Raw genomic sequence first — 16,071 nt, forward strand, 5'->3', positions numbered from 1 at the left:
TGGCTCAGCAGTTGAGCATCTGCCTTCTGCTCAGGGCATGATCCCGGGGTCTGGGATCAAGTCCCACATTGGGCTCCTTGGGGAGAGCCTGCTTCTCCCTCTGCCTGTCTCTGTGTGTCTCTCATGAAAAAATAAATAAAATCTTAAAATAAATTTTTTGATCTTGAATAAAAATATTTCCCAGCATCCCTTGGAGCTAGACACGACAGTATAATTCAGTTCTGGTCAACAAGGTGAGTAGAATTACTGTGTGGCAGCATTTGGGAAACTTCCTATGATGTATCTATGATGAGCCCTTTGTCTTTTCCTCCCCTTGCTCCATCCTCCTACTGGAACATGGATGTGATGCCTGGAGTTCATCTTAGACCATAATAATGAGAGCTACAACTAAAGGATAGCAGAATATAGCTAGTAGTCTGGGACGATAGAGCCTGAATTGCCTACAATAGATTTCTTTCTTTATGTAAGAGAGAAATAAACATTATTCCATGTACTCCATTATTTTTTGTTTCTGTTACTCACAGTTGCTCATAGTGGAATAGACTCCTACTGACACAATGCCCTGAACACACAATCAATTCTTCTTGTGCTTGATCTTACTTTTTTTTTTTTAAGATTTTATTTAGTCATGAGAGACATACACAGAGGCAGAGACACAGGCAGAGGAGAACCAGGTTCCCTGAGGGGAACCTGATGTGGGACTTGATCCCAGGACTCCAGGATCACACCCTGAGCCAAAGGCAGATGCTCAACTGCTGAGCTACTCAGGTGCCCCCTTACTTTCCTAATACCCTCAGGCTCCAGGCCAACCCACTCCTGTCCCCACAGACCCCAACACATTCAATTCCCACCCATTACCCAATCTCACCATGTGACCTTACATTCTTTGGTAAAGTGGCTGACTAAAAGATAAATATCTTAAAAAAATTCTGGGTGATCCCTGGGTGGCTCCGAGGTTTAGCGCCTGCCTTTGGTCTGGGGCATGGTCCTGGAGTCCCCGGATCAAGTCCCACATCAGGCTCCAAAACATGGAGCCTGCTTCTCACTCTGCCTGTGTCTCTGCCTCTCATGAATAAATAAATCTTAAAAAAAAAAAATTAACTTAAAAAATTCTAACTTTATTCTACTGACAAGCATTAGCAAAGGAAATGAGTAAAGTATTATATTTAAGCATCCAAAATCATAACACATTTAGAGATCTATTTATTTAGTAAGAAAGACACAGGGGCATCTGATTGGCTCAGTGGTTGAACATCTGCTTTTGACTCAGGTCATGATCGCAGGGTCCTGGGATCAAGCCCCCACATCAGGCTTCCCACGGGGAGTCTGCTTCTCCCTCTGCCTATGTCTCTGCCTCTCTGTGTGTCTCTCATAAATAATTAAAATCTTAAAAAAAAAAAAGAAAGACACAGGCTTAAATGAAATAAATGTACTAGAATATACAAGATCTTGAGAGTGGAAAGTTATGCTATGTTCTTGGGGGAAAAGACCTACTAATTTAAAAAGTAAGCCTCCTCAAATTAGTATGTACATTGAATTAGTTCCAGTTAGAATCCAAGCAATATTTTTAATGAAATTTCATAAAATTATCTTCAAATTCATATGAAAAATAAATGGCTGAAAATAGCAAAGAAAATCATAGAACAGAGTCTTGCCTTAACATATTATAAGGTCAAACAGAAATGGAAAATTGGTAAAACAAAATAGAAAATCCATATTTATGGATTTTTATGACCAACAGCCATATTTATGAAAAGTTAACACATGCTATATGTGGAAGTTTAATTTGGTGGGAAGAAAATGGACTATTTAATAAATGATGTTGGTACAACTGCTTATCCAGATGGGAAAAAATAAAGTGGACTCTTATCTTATATATTACACACACAAAAAAAAATCCAGATAAGGGGATCCCTGGGTGGCGCAGCGGTTTGGCGCCTGCCTTTGGCCCAGGGCCCGATCCTGGAGACCCGGGATCGAATCCCACGTCGGGCTCCCGGTGCATGGAGCCTGCTTCTCCCTCTGCCTATGTCTCTGCCCCTCTCTCTCTCTGTGACTATCATAAATAAATAAAATTTAAAAAAAAAAATCCAGATAAAAATATGAGAGCAAAACAGTGAAAAAAAATATTGCAAGAAAACTTTAGAGACCATTCTATAAACTAATGATAGGGGAGAACTTCCTAACAAAGTCTGGAAAGTGGAGGCTCTAAACAAGATGAAAGACTCTCACACCAGCATCTCATTCTGCATTTTACCATGCCTTTCACCAGAGACCCTTTCCAGGGCTCTACATTGGATAATGATTCCTACTTGGGGAAAACTCTGGGCTTCCAAGAAACTACCATGTAAGAACCCAACTCACTTTTCTCAGCAAAAGGAACCCTGGAGTCAGTTCAGCTCAAATCAACTCCATGAGGTGATTTATTTTTTTGATCCTGAGATACCAAAGGATGACCTGGGTTTCTGCTTAGCAGCCGTGAACAACCACCACACAGGGAAATTCAAGAACAAAGTGAGATACTGTTACACCAGGAGACTATCCAGAATGCCCATGGAATCATCAAGACCCAATTCTCTAAAGTATTTTTACCCTTTCCTCTGCTATCTTCCATCAATTCCTGAGCTAACATCAGACACTGGACGAACTCTAAGAAAAAGTCTATCCACAGCATCCAGAGATCCATCATGCCCCCTCACACCACAGCCACCAATGGAGGCTATTCCTGAAAGAATGATGATGGCTTCTTCTAACTAGTGTTGACAGACCCCTGGACTAATCACTCATAATGGAACATCCTGCCGCCCACCTCAATTAAATAGATCTGTGCCAGAAGAAAAAAAAAAGATGAAAGATACATTTGACTATAAACCTTACAACTATCTTAGGACTCCTGGGTAGCTCAGTGGTTGACCATCTGCCTTTGGCACGATCCTGGGATCGTGTCCCACATCGAGCTTCCTGCATGGAGCCTGCTTCTCCCTCTGCTTATGTCTCTGCCTCTCTCTGTGTGTGTCTCTCGTGAATAATAAAATCTTAAAAAAAAAAAAAAACCTTTACAACTTTCCTACCACAAAGGCCCCAGAGAGAATATATGGGAAAATATTTACAATACAAATTTTAAAAGTTAATTTTTATTAAAAAGTAGGTAAACATGATCCAAAGAGTATATTAAAATGACCCCAAAGATCATGTGTGTATGTGTATGTGTGTGTTTGTGTGTGTGTATGTGTATGCAAAGATTTTCTTGGAGCTCCAAAAGGTCCTCCATGAATAGCCTCCCTCTTTCTTGTCCAAGACCCTGAAAAAAATTGAAAGAGCAAAGAGTAAATATGGAAGCCAAAATATTCTATTTTTAATGACTGAGGCTAAGTTCCCCAGCCTGTATTCTCACCAGACTGTCACCCCTTTAAGCCTCTCCTCTATTATTTTTTTTAATAATAAATTTATTTTTTATTGGTGTTCAATTTGCCAACATACAGAATAACACCCAGTGCTCATCCCGTCAAGTGCCCCCCTCAGTGCCTGTCACCCACTCACCCCCACCGCCCGCCCTCCTCCCCTTCCACCACCGCTAGTTCGTTTCCCAGAGTTAGGAGTCTTTATGTTCTGTCTCCCTTTCTGATATTTCCTACCCATTTCTTCTCCCTTCCCTTCTATTCCCTTTCACTATTATTTATATTCCCCAAATGAATGAGAACATATAATGTTTGTCCTTCTCCGATTGACTTATTTCACTCAGCATAATACCCTCCAGTTCCATCCACGTTGAAGCAAATGGCAGGTATTTGTCATTTCTAATGGCTGAGTAATATTCCATTGTATACATAAACCACATCTTCTTTATCCATTCATCTTTCGATGGACACCGAGGCTCCTTCCACAGTTTGGCTATTGTGGACATTGCTGCTATAAACATCGGGGTGCAGGTGTCCCGGTGTTTCATTGCATCTGTATCTTTGGGGTAAATCCCCAACAGTGCAATTGCTGGGTCCTAGGGCAGGTCTATTTTTAACTCTTTGAGGAACCTCCACACAGTTTTCCAGAGTGGCTGCACTATTTCACATTCCTACCAACAGTGTAAGAGGGTTCCCTTTTCTCCGCATCCTATCCAACATTTGTGGTTTCCTGCCTTGTTAATTTTCCCCATTCTCACTGGGGTGAGGTGGTATCTCATTGTGGTTTTGATTTGTATTTCCCTGATGGCAAGGGATGTGGAGCATTTTCTCATGTGCTTGTTGGCCATGTCTATGTCTTCCTCTGTGAAATTTCTGTTCATGTCTTTTGCCCATTTCATGATTGGATTGTTTCTTTGGTGTTGAGTTTAGTAAGTTCTTTATAGATCTTGGAAACTAGCCCTTTATCTGATACGTCATTTGCAAATATCTTCTCCCATTCTGTAGGTTGTCTTTTAGTTTTGTTGACTGTATCCTTTGCTGTGCAAAAGTTTCTTATCTTGATGAAGTCCCAATAGTTCATTTTTGCTTTTGTTTCTTTTGCTTTCGTGCATTTATCTTGCAAGAAGTTACTGTGGCCGAGTTCAAAAAGGGTGTTGCCTGTGTTCTTCTCTAGGATTTTGAGGGAATCTTGTCTCACATTTAGATCTTTCATCCGCCTCTCCTCTATTAAATTCTAGGTTGCTCACAACCATATCTACATCCTTCTTCATTCCATTTTTAGAAAAGAAGGTGGCTTTTCTGGTAACTCCTGAGGCCTCTAGCTTCTCCTTGGTTCACTGTTTCTGAGTATACTCCCATACCTGAACTGATCATAGTTAATAAGTAGAATGAGAAATGATGACTGGTTTAAACAATCAGACCTTTGCCTGGAGCTAGAGAGAAGGGTGTCCATCATACTAACTGGGAGGCTAACTATGGGGGAAGAATGAATTTCCCAAATGGGGAGTCTAAGAACTTCCTGCAAGAGAGAAAACGGAAGTGCAGAAGCCATTTGCAAAACCAGCAAATGCTCCCTACCCAGCCTTGGAGAGTCAGACAACAGGCAAGCTGATACCGAAAGAACAAAAAGGAATTAGCAGGGCATAGGAGAGGTGGAAGGCATTCCAGGCAGAGCAAATAGCATATATAAAGCTCTGAGGATAACAGACACAGGACACAGGTAGAAACTGCTAGTATTTCAGTGTGCCTAAAGCAGAGACTCGCATCCTCACCCTCAAAGACCAAATAATACCTATGTAGTATCAGTAAACATTTATGGACTGAAGGACTAGCATCCCCTGTGAATCAGCCTCATCCCTGGATAAGCTTCTCACTTTAACAGTCCCTTAGCCTACCACTCCTATTCTGCAGTGCCCTCCCCAATCTCAAGGAACCCACAACTACCAAAAAGCACCCAAAGCTTAGACATAAAGGGCTGGGTCCCAGGCTGCTGGGCCTCCAGAGATGTCTCTGCCCCACTACCGGATCCCAAAATGACACAGCAACTAGAGCTGACGGAGGGCTGGAGAGAAGCTAGAAAACTAAAGGGAGTCCCAGCTACCTGAGGGAAATTTGGAGAAAGCTGGCTGAGTGAGACTTCCCAAAGTCTTTGCTAGCCTTCTCCAGAAGCATGGGAGACTAACTCCCTCCAGCATAAACCCTGGAGCCTTAACACCTCTTTCAAGGCAATTGGAGGTGAAAAGACCCACAGTGTCTGAAGATCTAGATGTTGGGTTTCTCACTCACCATCTCCCTAGAGGTTGAAGGCCTGTAGGTATCCCTGTTTAGAAGCTCCCAGATACAAACCTTTCCAAACTACCCACAAAGGGTCTAGGGAAATGGCTAGTGTTAACCATACCATACCCACCTGATCACCAATGTGCAGAGTGTGTAAGAGCTTGCGCTCTGAACTCACACAGAACTAGGTTTGAACCTTGGCTCTGCTACTCACTGTGTGACCTTGGGCAAGGTACTTTACTCCTGATCCTCAATTTTCTTATTTGTAAAATGGGGATGGTAGTGTTGAGATTAGATATAATAACATATATGAGATGTTAAATGTGCATATTCTTCATAAGTATTAGTTCCTTTCCTTCCCTTGATGCCACCAGGCTTCTTTCCCCTATCTTGGATCCTTTCTCTTGTTCTTCAGACCCTATCTTGTCTCCTATTCTTGCTGCGAACAGACTGCCAGGAAGCTTCATAGTCCTGTCTGCTTGGAATAACTGCTTCTCAACTCAAGGAGACTCAGGCAGTAATAACAGTTACAATCACTTAGTTATGTGAATTGAACACTGCCTGGTTTTATGGCAAGTTTGGGGAAATATCAAGGAGAATAAGGCACAGACTGTTCCTCAAGGATCTCTACTCCAGTGGGAGAAAATAGCACAGAAGACCTTATAATAATACGGCACAATAACTTAGATGTAAAAGGGGCCACGCCCACTGAGTTTGGGGGCATCAAGAGGAGATGACAGATGAGGTAAGCCTTTTTTTAATTATTTTTTTTATTGGAGTTCAATTTGCCAACATATAGCATATTACCCAGTGCTCATCCTGGCAAGTGCCCCCCTCAGGGCCCGTCACCCATCACCCCAACCCCCTTCCCACCTCTCTTTCCACTACCCCTTGTTCGTTTCCCAGAGTTAGGAATCTCTCACGTTCTGTCATCCAGATGAGGTAAGTCTTAAAGGATGAGTCGGTGTCAGCTGGAGGAAGGAAGATGAGGAAAAAGCAGAGGTGAAAGCATGAGCAAATTAAGGAAAGGACCTCGACCCTGGAATGTGCAAAGAAATGGGCAGTTCTGGGCTTGTGGAAAATAAAGTGGCACATAGCCTTTAGATGCCCAATTATGTTTGGATAAGGATTGAAAAGAGTCTGATGGGAAATATACCAAATTGTTTTACCTACCTTGAAGTTGGAAATATGGTAGATGGGACTCTTTCAGGTTTTTTTTTTCTTTCAGGTTTTTATATCTCACTACATCATTTCAAACTGTCACAAGTGTGTGTCAATTTTATAATTTAAAAGTATATTTTTGAACATGTAAAAACAGTTCATTTTGGCTACAATGCATAGAACAACTTCGAGTGGGGCAAGTCGGAAGCAGAAAGACCAGTTATAAGGCTACTGTAGGTGATGAAGTTCTAAACCAGAGAAGTGACCATGGGGATGAGGAGAAGTAGTCAAGGGTGTCAAGACTGTAGAATTGTGTAAGTGGTGGTACCTTTACTGAGACAGAGGCCATGAAGGAAAACAGATAGTGAGAGATCAAGGAATTGAGGACTCAAAAGTGACCCTGACATGCCCATCAAGATCTCTAGGTTGGGGATCCCTGGGTGGCGCAGCAGTTTGGCGCCTGCCTTTGGCCCAGGGAGCGATCCTGGAGACCCGAGATCGAATCCCACATCGGGCTCCCGGTACATGGAGCCTGCTTCTCCCTCTGCCTGTGTCTCTGCCTCTCTCTCTCTCTCTCTCTCTGTGACTATCATGAATAAAAAATAAAATAAAATAAAAAAGATCTCTAGGTTTCCTGGGAAGTGTCACTCTGAATGACCCTAGGTGGGAGAGATAGGCAATGGAGCCTCCATCCTGCTCATGGCTGTATCTGAGCCAAGATTTACTCTTTGCTTTCTAGTTTCAGCGGTGTAGGACCCAAATCTTGTCACTATTCTCTCAGCCTGGTGGGGTACATGTTGAGTTCTAGAAAGTCTCCTCAAATGGAAAGGGTTATTATACACCACCAGTATAAGCAAACACCTGGGCATCCTGGGAAAGGATGCATCCTGGTGCAGCCCTAACTCTCTGACCCTGAGCAACCCACACTTCCTCAGTGGGCCTCAGTTTTCCCATCAGTAACTTAGAGGGCCAGAGGGAATAATTTTTAAGGTTCCCTTCCAACTCTCACATTCCATGAGCCAATAAATTACATGAAGAGATAGATGCCTATCTAGCTTTTTCTAAGCGAGGAACACTTAAAAATCTGGTTTTCTGATGTAAAAAGCTTGCTCAAAGATCATAGGCTCTGTGTTAATTAGCCATGGGAAAAAAAAACTTAAGGCATGCCTGCATAACTCCCTCATTCTGCATCCAGGTACAGGACCTACAGATAACTAGATTTCAAACACAATGAAGAAAGGATATCACACTGAATAGATGTGTGACTTCAGAGAAAGCTCTATTCTTTTTTTTTTTAAGATTTTATTTATTTATTCGTGAGAGACACAGAGAGAGAAGCAGAGACACAGGTAGAGGGAAAAGGAGCCCGATGTGAGATTCAACCCTGGGATCACACCCTGAGCTGAAGGCAGAAGCTCAACCACTGAGTCACCCAGGCATCCCAAGAGAAAGCTCTATTCTTAAGCCCTTCTTTGGTGCCACGGTACAAGACCAACTTCAAATCTTCATTATGAGCTGTGTGACCTCGGGCAAGTTATCTAACGTTTCTGTATATTGGTTTTCCCTGACATTAAATAGGGATAATAATAGTACCTACTTCATAAAATTGATATGATTAAATGAGTTTTTATATATGAAGTACATAGAACAGCACCTGGCACATAAGAATCATAACACACAGGGCACCTGGGTGCTCAGTCGGTTAGGTGTCTGCTCATGTCATGATCCCCAGGTCCTGGGATTGAGCCCATCTGGCTCCCTGCTCAATAGGAAGTCTACTTCTCTCTCCCTCTGCCACTCGCCCTGCTTGTGCACTCACTCTCTTGCTCTCTCCCTCTCAAATAATTAAAAAAAAAAAAAGAAATATAACACACAAGTATTAAATAAAATAATACTAATACATACATATACACATATGCTGATTCACTCTTTGTCTCTGTCCTTCAGAATAGCAGCTTCATCTTCCGCATACAGCCCTCAGACATTTCTGGGCACCTCTTCACACTAGCAAAATGGATAAAGAATTCTACCTAAGTCTTTACACTGTATTATGTAAAGGAAGAGAAACACGTCTCTTCTAGGAGCTGTCAGAGACTAGAAAGTTTTTCTTTAAAAAAAAAAAAAAAAGATTTCTTCTCCTTTGCTGTAACTGGGTAATGTGGCCAGTAAAGATCTACCCCTGCAGGTGGGATTAGGTCAGTCCCACCCAAACCCATGGCTCAAGAGGAAGGCAGTGGACAGATCCCCAAAGGAAGATCAGATTTGATTTGACAAAGGGATGAAGATATTCACTGTAAATTTCTACTAGATGACAAGTACCAGGCTACACTCTGGGAATATAATCCTCAAAGTCACAAATCCTGTGCTCCAGGAGTTTACAGCCTAGGAAAAGGCCATTATAACACAGCACAAAAAGAGAAGCATGAACTTGATAGCACAGAGGAGGGTCACTTTACTTGGGCAGGCCAGAGGGCAAAAAGGCATAAGACAGTGAGTGGGAATGGAGGTTGTTACGGAGATTCCCAAAAGACATGAATCTTGAAAGAGAAGTAAAGGTTTATCAGGTGAAGAAAGGGAGAAGGAATTTCCCAGCACCGAGCACCAAATGATCAAAGGCAAAAAAATGCAAGTAGTTTAGAATGACTAACGTGTAAAGTACATGTAGGGATGGGGAGAGGAGGAAGCAGTCAGGGAAGAGTGGGGAGATGTGAGATGGAAAGGCCAGGAGACCCCAACTCAGGTCAGATTTGTCTGAGATCTACATATCATTGGCATGAACTCAATAGTTGAAAACCTGAAGTAAATTGAGAATAAGGAAAAGATCACGCAGAACAAAAAGAAACAGGAGAGAGCCTGAAAATGTGTTACCAAAGAGGTAGAAGTCTTTAATAGGAAAATATAGAATGCCAGTTGTTGCAGAGATTAGGCAGGATAGGGTCTGAGAAGACAGTGATTAGTAACTGATGTTGACCTTGAGCTCTGACAGAGCAGCTTCAACAATGGTGGACAAGCCAGGATTGCTTAGAAATCAATAACCAGGAGATAAAAGTTGAAGTGATGACAGTTGCCTATTCTATCAAAGTGTTTATATTTTACAATAAAATGTGTATCCAAAAACTTAAAATATACATCCAAGAACTTCCCTGCAGAAATTTATACTAAAGAAATAATTAGGACTATGTGCAAAGATTTACAAAGGTTATACTGTTATGTTAATTATAGCAAATAACTGGAAATAATCTTATGATTATGATTTAAAATGACTAACTAAATGACAGTGCATCCATACAATGGATGTATTTATTTAAAGATGTATTTATTTTATTTTAGAAAGAGCAGGGAGTAGAAGCAGAGGGAAGGGAATCTTCAGCAGACTCTGCTCTAAGCGCAGAGCCCCACACAGGGCTCAATCTCACAACCCTGGGATCATGACCTGAGCCAAACCAAGAGTCTGACCCAGGTACTCCCATACAATGGAAATTTTAATGCAATGATTCAAAATCATGCTGGAGAAAAATATTGACACGGGAAAAGTGTCAAGTTACAGAAGAGAACATCCAGAATGCCCTTTAAATCTAAGTTAATCTCAAAGTCTTAAAATCGATTGGAAGGATATAATACAAAATGTTAACATTTGTGGTTACCTCTAGAAGCAGGATTACAGGGGTCTTGCCTAAAGTGTAATACAGTGTAAAGACCTACACTGTATTATGTAAAGGAAAAGAAACACGTCTCTTCTAGGAGCTGTCAGAGACTAGAAAGTCTGAAACATGTTTGATTATTTGTACTTCCCAATTTTCTACTACTATATTACTTTTGGAATTAAAAAAAAAATTAGAGCTTGCCAGTAATGAAAAAAGAACACAATCAACTTCAAGACAAATATGGTTGAAGAAGACATGAGTTTGTTTATGTGTGAAGGGAAAAGAGGAGCAAGACTGAAGTTAGGAGAGGGAATTAATGAAAGAGCCAGGCTCTCAGAGATAAAGGGGATCCTGGGGATGAGGTGAAGATGGCAGAGGACTGAAAAGCAGTGGGAAGGAGACCTGATCACGGATGCATGATCACCTGCCATTCAGCATGTGGAGAACAGGGAGATTAAAGGGATGGAGGAGAGTGGAAAAGGTTTACAACAGCTGCTGTGGGGAATTAGGAAGTCAATTAACAATAAGTGAAGGGATTTTAGAGAGGCTCCAAGGGAGGGCCCAGCTGCCTCTGAGGAGCAGGACTTGATCCCACTGCCAGTTAACATATTAGCGGCAACCAAAAAAAAAAAAAAAAAAAAAAAAAAGTGCAGCCTGGATCCAAATAATTATTGTCCAAATAATATCCAGAACCTGTGACTCAGAATAACTGCAACACTAAAGACTTCATTAATGTATTAACTAATTTAAGCCCTGCTATTCTAGTTTGGTCTCAGGCAATCGTACATCTTCACTGTAATCATTATTTTAAAAGATAAAAGAGGTGAGAACAGGTAGTAAAATGAAAAAGGATTTAGGGAAATGACTTTATCAGCCAAAATGGTGAGTGTTAAAATGTCACTAATATATTGGAGCATAATACATAGCCAGCTGTTTCCAGGTTCTTGCTTCTTCATTCCCTAGATGAGTGTCTACAGAAGTCTTCCTAGTGTCTGATCATAAACAGTCTCTTTGCTTCAGCCTTGCAGGTAGGTAATTATAAAGTATTCCTGTCTCATAAATAAATGGTATCAGACTTTCCTATCTGATCAGTATAATCATTATAAATTACCTTAAAGTGGAAGTATCAGGAAATTCAAGATTGTTAGAACAAAGCAAAATCGTTTGTGCTTACTGAAATCACTTCCTGGACTGAGGGAAAGCAGCTACCATCTGTTAAGAATCTTCTTTGATAGGCCCTTTAATTTCACTATTCTCATTTAATCCTCCTGATAATTCTGCACGGTAGATATAATTTTCTTCATTTTACAAACAACAGAAGAAGCTCAGAGATGATAAAACAGTGAAAATGATAGCACTAACCTCCTAAGGGTAATTTGAGTATTAAATGAGATAATACATGTGAAGCATTTAAGAAAGAGCAGCACAGGGTACTCTCCTCATAAACATTAACGACAATAATGTCTATTGGCCATAATAATATTCCAGGATTTATGCTATTGTTTGGTAAAATAAGGTGGTCTTATCCACTATTTCCATTTCACAACAAATTAAACAGGTTTAGCCAAGGTTCCAGCAAGCTCTCTATAGTCAATATTTCAACTATCACTTTCACCAGGCTCTGCTGGCTACCATGCATCTGTACTAGATTCAAGTTCTTATATCTTTCCTATGTTCCCATTCAAATAACTTTACATTCCCTTGAACACAAACCAGCAAGGGTGACGAGAACCCAGAGAAGCAGCCTAGGTTCCAACAGGAATAAGCATGGAATCTAAAAAGCACCAAAGCATAAAAACATAGAGAAAGGAAAGTCTCTTCAACAAATGGTGCTGGGAAAACTGGCTATCCACATGCAAAAGATTGAAATTGGACTTTTTACCTTACACCATATACAAAAATTAACTCAAAATGGATCAAAGACCCAAATGTGAAACTTAAAACTATAAAATCCTTAGAAGAAAGTATAGGGAAAAGCTTCATGACACTGGATTTGGCAATGAGTTCTTGGATATGACACCAAAAGCACAAACAACAAAAGAAAAAATAAACCAGACTTTTTCAAAATTAAAACCTTTTGCGCATTAAAGGACACTATCAATAGAAAGGCACATTGCTCTACAAAATGGAAGAAAATATCTGCAAATCATATATATGATAAGGGATTGATACTGAGAACGTATAAAACCTCTTACAACAACAAAAATAACCCAGTTGAAAAGCCGGCAAAGGATTTGATTAGCTCTTTCTCCAAAGAACACAAACAATAGCCAATAGGCCCCTGAAAAGGTGCTCAATGTCACTAATCACTGGGGAAATGCAAATCAAAACCGCAATGACATACCACTTCACACCCATTAGAATAAAGATTATATTTTTTAAATGATAAATAACAAGTGCTGGCAAAGATGCAGAGAAATTGGAACTTTTGTGCACTCCTAATAGGAATTTAAAATGATGTTGCTGCTGTGGAAAACAGTACAGTAGGACTCAAGTAATTAAGCATAGAATTAGCATATGAACCAGCAATGCCACTTCTGGACATATATCTAAAAGAATTGAAATCAGGAACAGATATTTATACACCAGTATTCATAACAGCATTATTCACAATAACCAAAAGGTAGAAATTACCCAAATGTCCATCAATGAATAAATAAAATGTGGTACGAACTTACAATGGACTATTATTCTGCCCTAAAACAATGAAATTCTTATACATGCTACAACATGGCTGAACCTTAAAAATATAATACTAAGTAAAATAAGCCAAAAACAAGAGGATTAATATTGTATGATTCCACTTACATGAGGTAATAACTAGAGTAGTGAAATCCAGAGATAGTAAGTAGAATAGTGGTTACCAAGAGCTGGGGGAGAGAATATTGGGGGAACTATTGTTGACTGAAATTGAATTTGGTTTGGGATGAAAAACTTCTGGAGATGGATTAGTCATGATAGGTGCACAATAATGTGAATGTACTTAATGCCACTGAATTGTATATCTTAAAAATGTTTAAAATAACATTTTATATTACATAAGTTTTACCACAATCTACTAAAAAAGTATTGCACATAGAAAAAAGATGGGAGGGGCATGTGGGTGGCTCAGTCAGTTAAGTATCTGCCTTCAGCTGAGGCCATGGTCCCAAAGTCCTGGGATGGACCCCCGCTTTCGGCTACCTGCTCAGTGGGGAGTCTGCTTATCCCTCTCTCTCCCTGTACCCCTCCCCCTGCTCGTGCTCTCCCTCTCTCTCAAATAAATAAATTTTTTAAAATCTTAAAAACAAAAAAATAGATGGAAAAGAAATAAATTTAAATGTTCACGGTGGTTATCTTTAGGGTATAAGATTACAGGTTCTGTTTCCTTCTTTACACTTATTATTTTCCATATTTTCTTCAATAACCTTTTGAAATGAGGAAAAAGTATTTTTTAAAGATTTTATTTATGAGAGAGAGAGAGAGAGAGAGAGAGAGAAGCGCAGAGACACAGGCAGAGGGAGAAGCAGGCTCCAAGCAGGGAGCCCAACATGGGACTTGATCCCGAGACTCCAGGATCAGGCCCTGGGCTGAAGGCGGCGCTAAACCACTGAGCCACCAGGGCTGCCCAGAAAAAAGTATTTCTTTAAACCGCTGTACTGCCACTGGGATAATTTTTTAAATTATAACATTTTTTTCAGAGCAAATAATGGAGTTTATCTTAATACTATACAGAAAGGTATTCTATCAACCTAACAAGGAGGTAAACTGAGGCAAGGTCAAATTATCAGAAATTTGAGTTTATTTGGGCATAGCAGAGGAACTTCAATTTGAAAAACATGCAGTAAACAAGCTATAGGTGAGTCGTTTGAGGGTTTGAGGCAGCCTGTATTTATGAATAAGGACTGCAAAGAGGGAGAAGGCCAATCCGGGAGATTCTTGGTGGATGTTCACTGGTCAGGAGATAAGTCTCAATTGTCTGTAAATCAGGCATTTACAAATAATCAGTCTCTCCATTAAATTCCATTCTTCTGAGGGAGCATGCATGAGCATCCATTTCATATCCTCCAGTTCAAGTTTAGATTGAAATCTTCTCACAACTTCATTAATCTATTATTTTTTTTGGCCATTTCCTTATTGATGCATATCTAAATTGCCTACAATTTTTTTGCAATTACAAAAATGAAATAAAATCACTTGAATATTTATCCTGGTACATTCCTGTAACTATTTCTGAAGGAAAAAATGCCTAAAAGTGAAATTGCTGGATCGTGTCATGTACTTTTATTTTTTTTATTTTTATTTATTTATTTATTTATTTATTTATTTATTTATTTATTTATTTATTATAGAGAGAGAGAGAGAGAGAGAAAGAGAGAGAAAGAGAGAGAAAGAGAGGCAGAGACACAGGCAGAGGGAGAAGCAGGCTCCATGCACCGAGAGCCCGATGTGGGATTCGATTCCGGGTCTCCAGTATCGCGCCCTGGGCCAAAGGCAGGCGCCAAACCACTGCGCCACCCAGGGATCCCTGTACTTTTAATTTATGCTACTTAATCATACTTTCTAATCCATGTGTGCCAAACTAAATCTTTCTCAGAACAAGGTATAAACACACAGGATGGGTATTTTACTTCAATAGATACAAAACTGAAAGAAGGAACTTTGTGTCTTTTCAGGAAGCCCACAAAACTAGAAATGAGTGGGTCAGGAATGTTCGGTGGAGGCAGGACAGACTGAGAGATTTTACCTTATGTTCTTCACTCACCTTTTTACCTCCTTATTTAGACAATAGAAAATCATTTCGGATAACTGTCTATGGCTTGTGCCAACAAAAAGAAGGGAAGACATTCCCATAGAAGGGGTTGCCCAGCAACAGAACTAGGATCTCCTGACATAGCTTCCCACACTGGAACTGTTCAAGGTCAGGTGGAATGGTCCACAAGAGAAGCCACACAGTGTGCTAGTTACAAAAGCACAGTCCCTGGAGTCAGGATGTCTGGATTTGAATGCTGGTTCTGATTCTTAGCAGGGAGATCTTGGGCGAGTTAATTAGCCTTCTGTACCTCAATTTCTTCATTAGTAAAATAGGAATAATAACAGTACCTACCTTACAGATCGTTATGCATCACTCTCCATGTTTAAAAATATCTTTCAAAAGAAACACAGAGGAAGTTAGCTTTCTAAGATTATATACCTTGTAGCAGTTAAAAGAAAAAAATTACCCACAGAAGTTAAATCCAAAAATGATGCTGGGAGAGGGAAGAAGACCTAAGGATAAGACACTGATCAAGAATTTCGGCTTTCAATCTCCAGCACTAGGAGCACCATCATAACAAGGAGACTAATAAAACATAGGAATCAAAGAGAATATTATGAGAGAATTCAAAGTAATTTTAGGAGAGTCTCTGGAGGGAAGTAGAAAGGCATGCATCATATCCCACCAAGGTGAAGTGAAAAGAAAACCGGATGGCAATCAGGTACTGGGGTTTTAGTCCTAAATCTGAGACTGCCACCTTGGCCAACTGACTTCACCTGTTTGAGCCTCATTTTCCTTAAAACAAAATCATCTCTGCACTTTCCTCTCATCAGCTCTCAACATCTGTGATTCTAGC

General features: G+C 40.2%; 1 pseudogene; it reads left to right on the top strand.

Annotated features, from left to right (window-relative positions):
• Positions 1-2,258: 2,258 nt before the first annotated feature.
• Positions 2,259-2,753, top strand: LOC129519148 (cilia- and flagella-associated protein 276-like; annotated as a pseudogene).
• The last annotated feature ends 13,318 nt before the right edge of the window (positions 2,754-16,071 follow it).

The sequence above is a fragment of the Nyctereutes procyonoides genome, unplaced genomic scaffold (assembly GCF_905146905.1).
Source record: "Nyctereutes procyonoides isolate TBG_1078 unplaced genomic scaffold, NYPRO_anot_genome, whole genome shotgun sequence".
Lineage (NCBI taxonomy): Eukaryota > Metazoa > Chordata > Mammalia > Carnivora > Canidae > Nyctereutes > Nyctereutes procyonoides.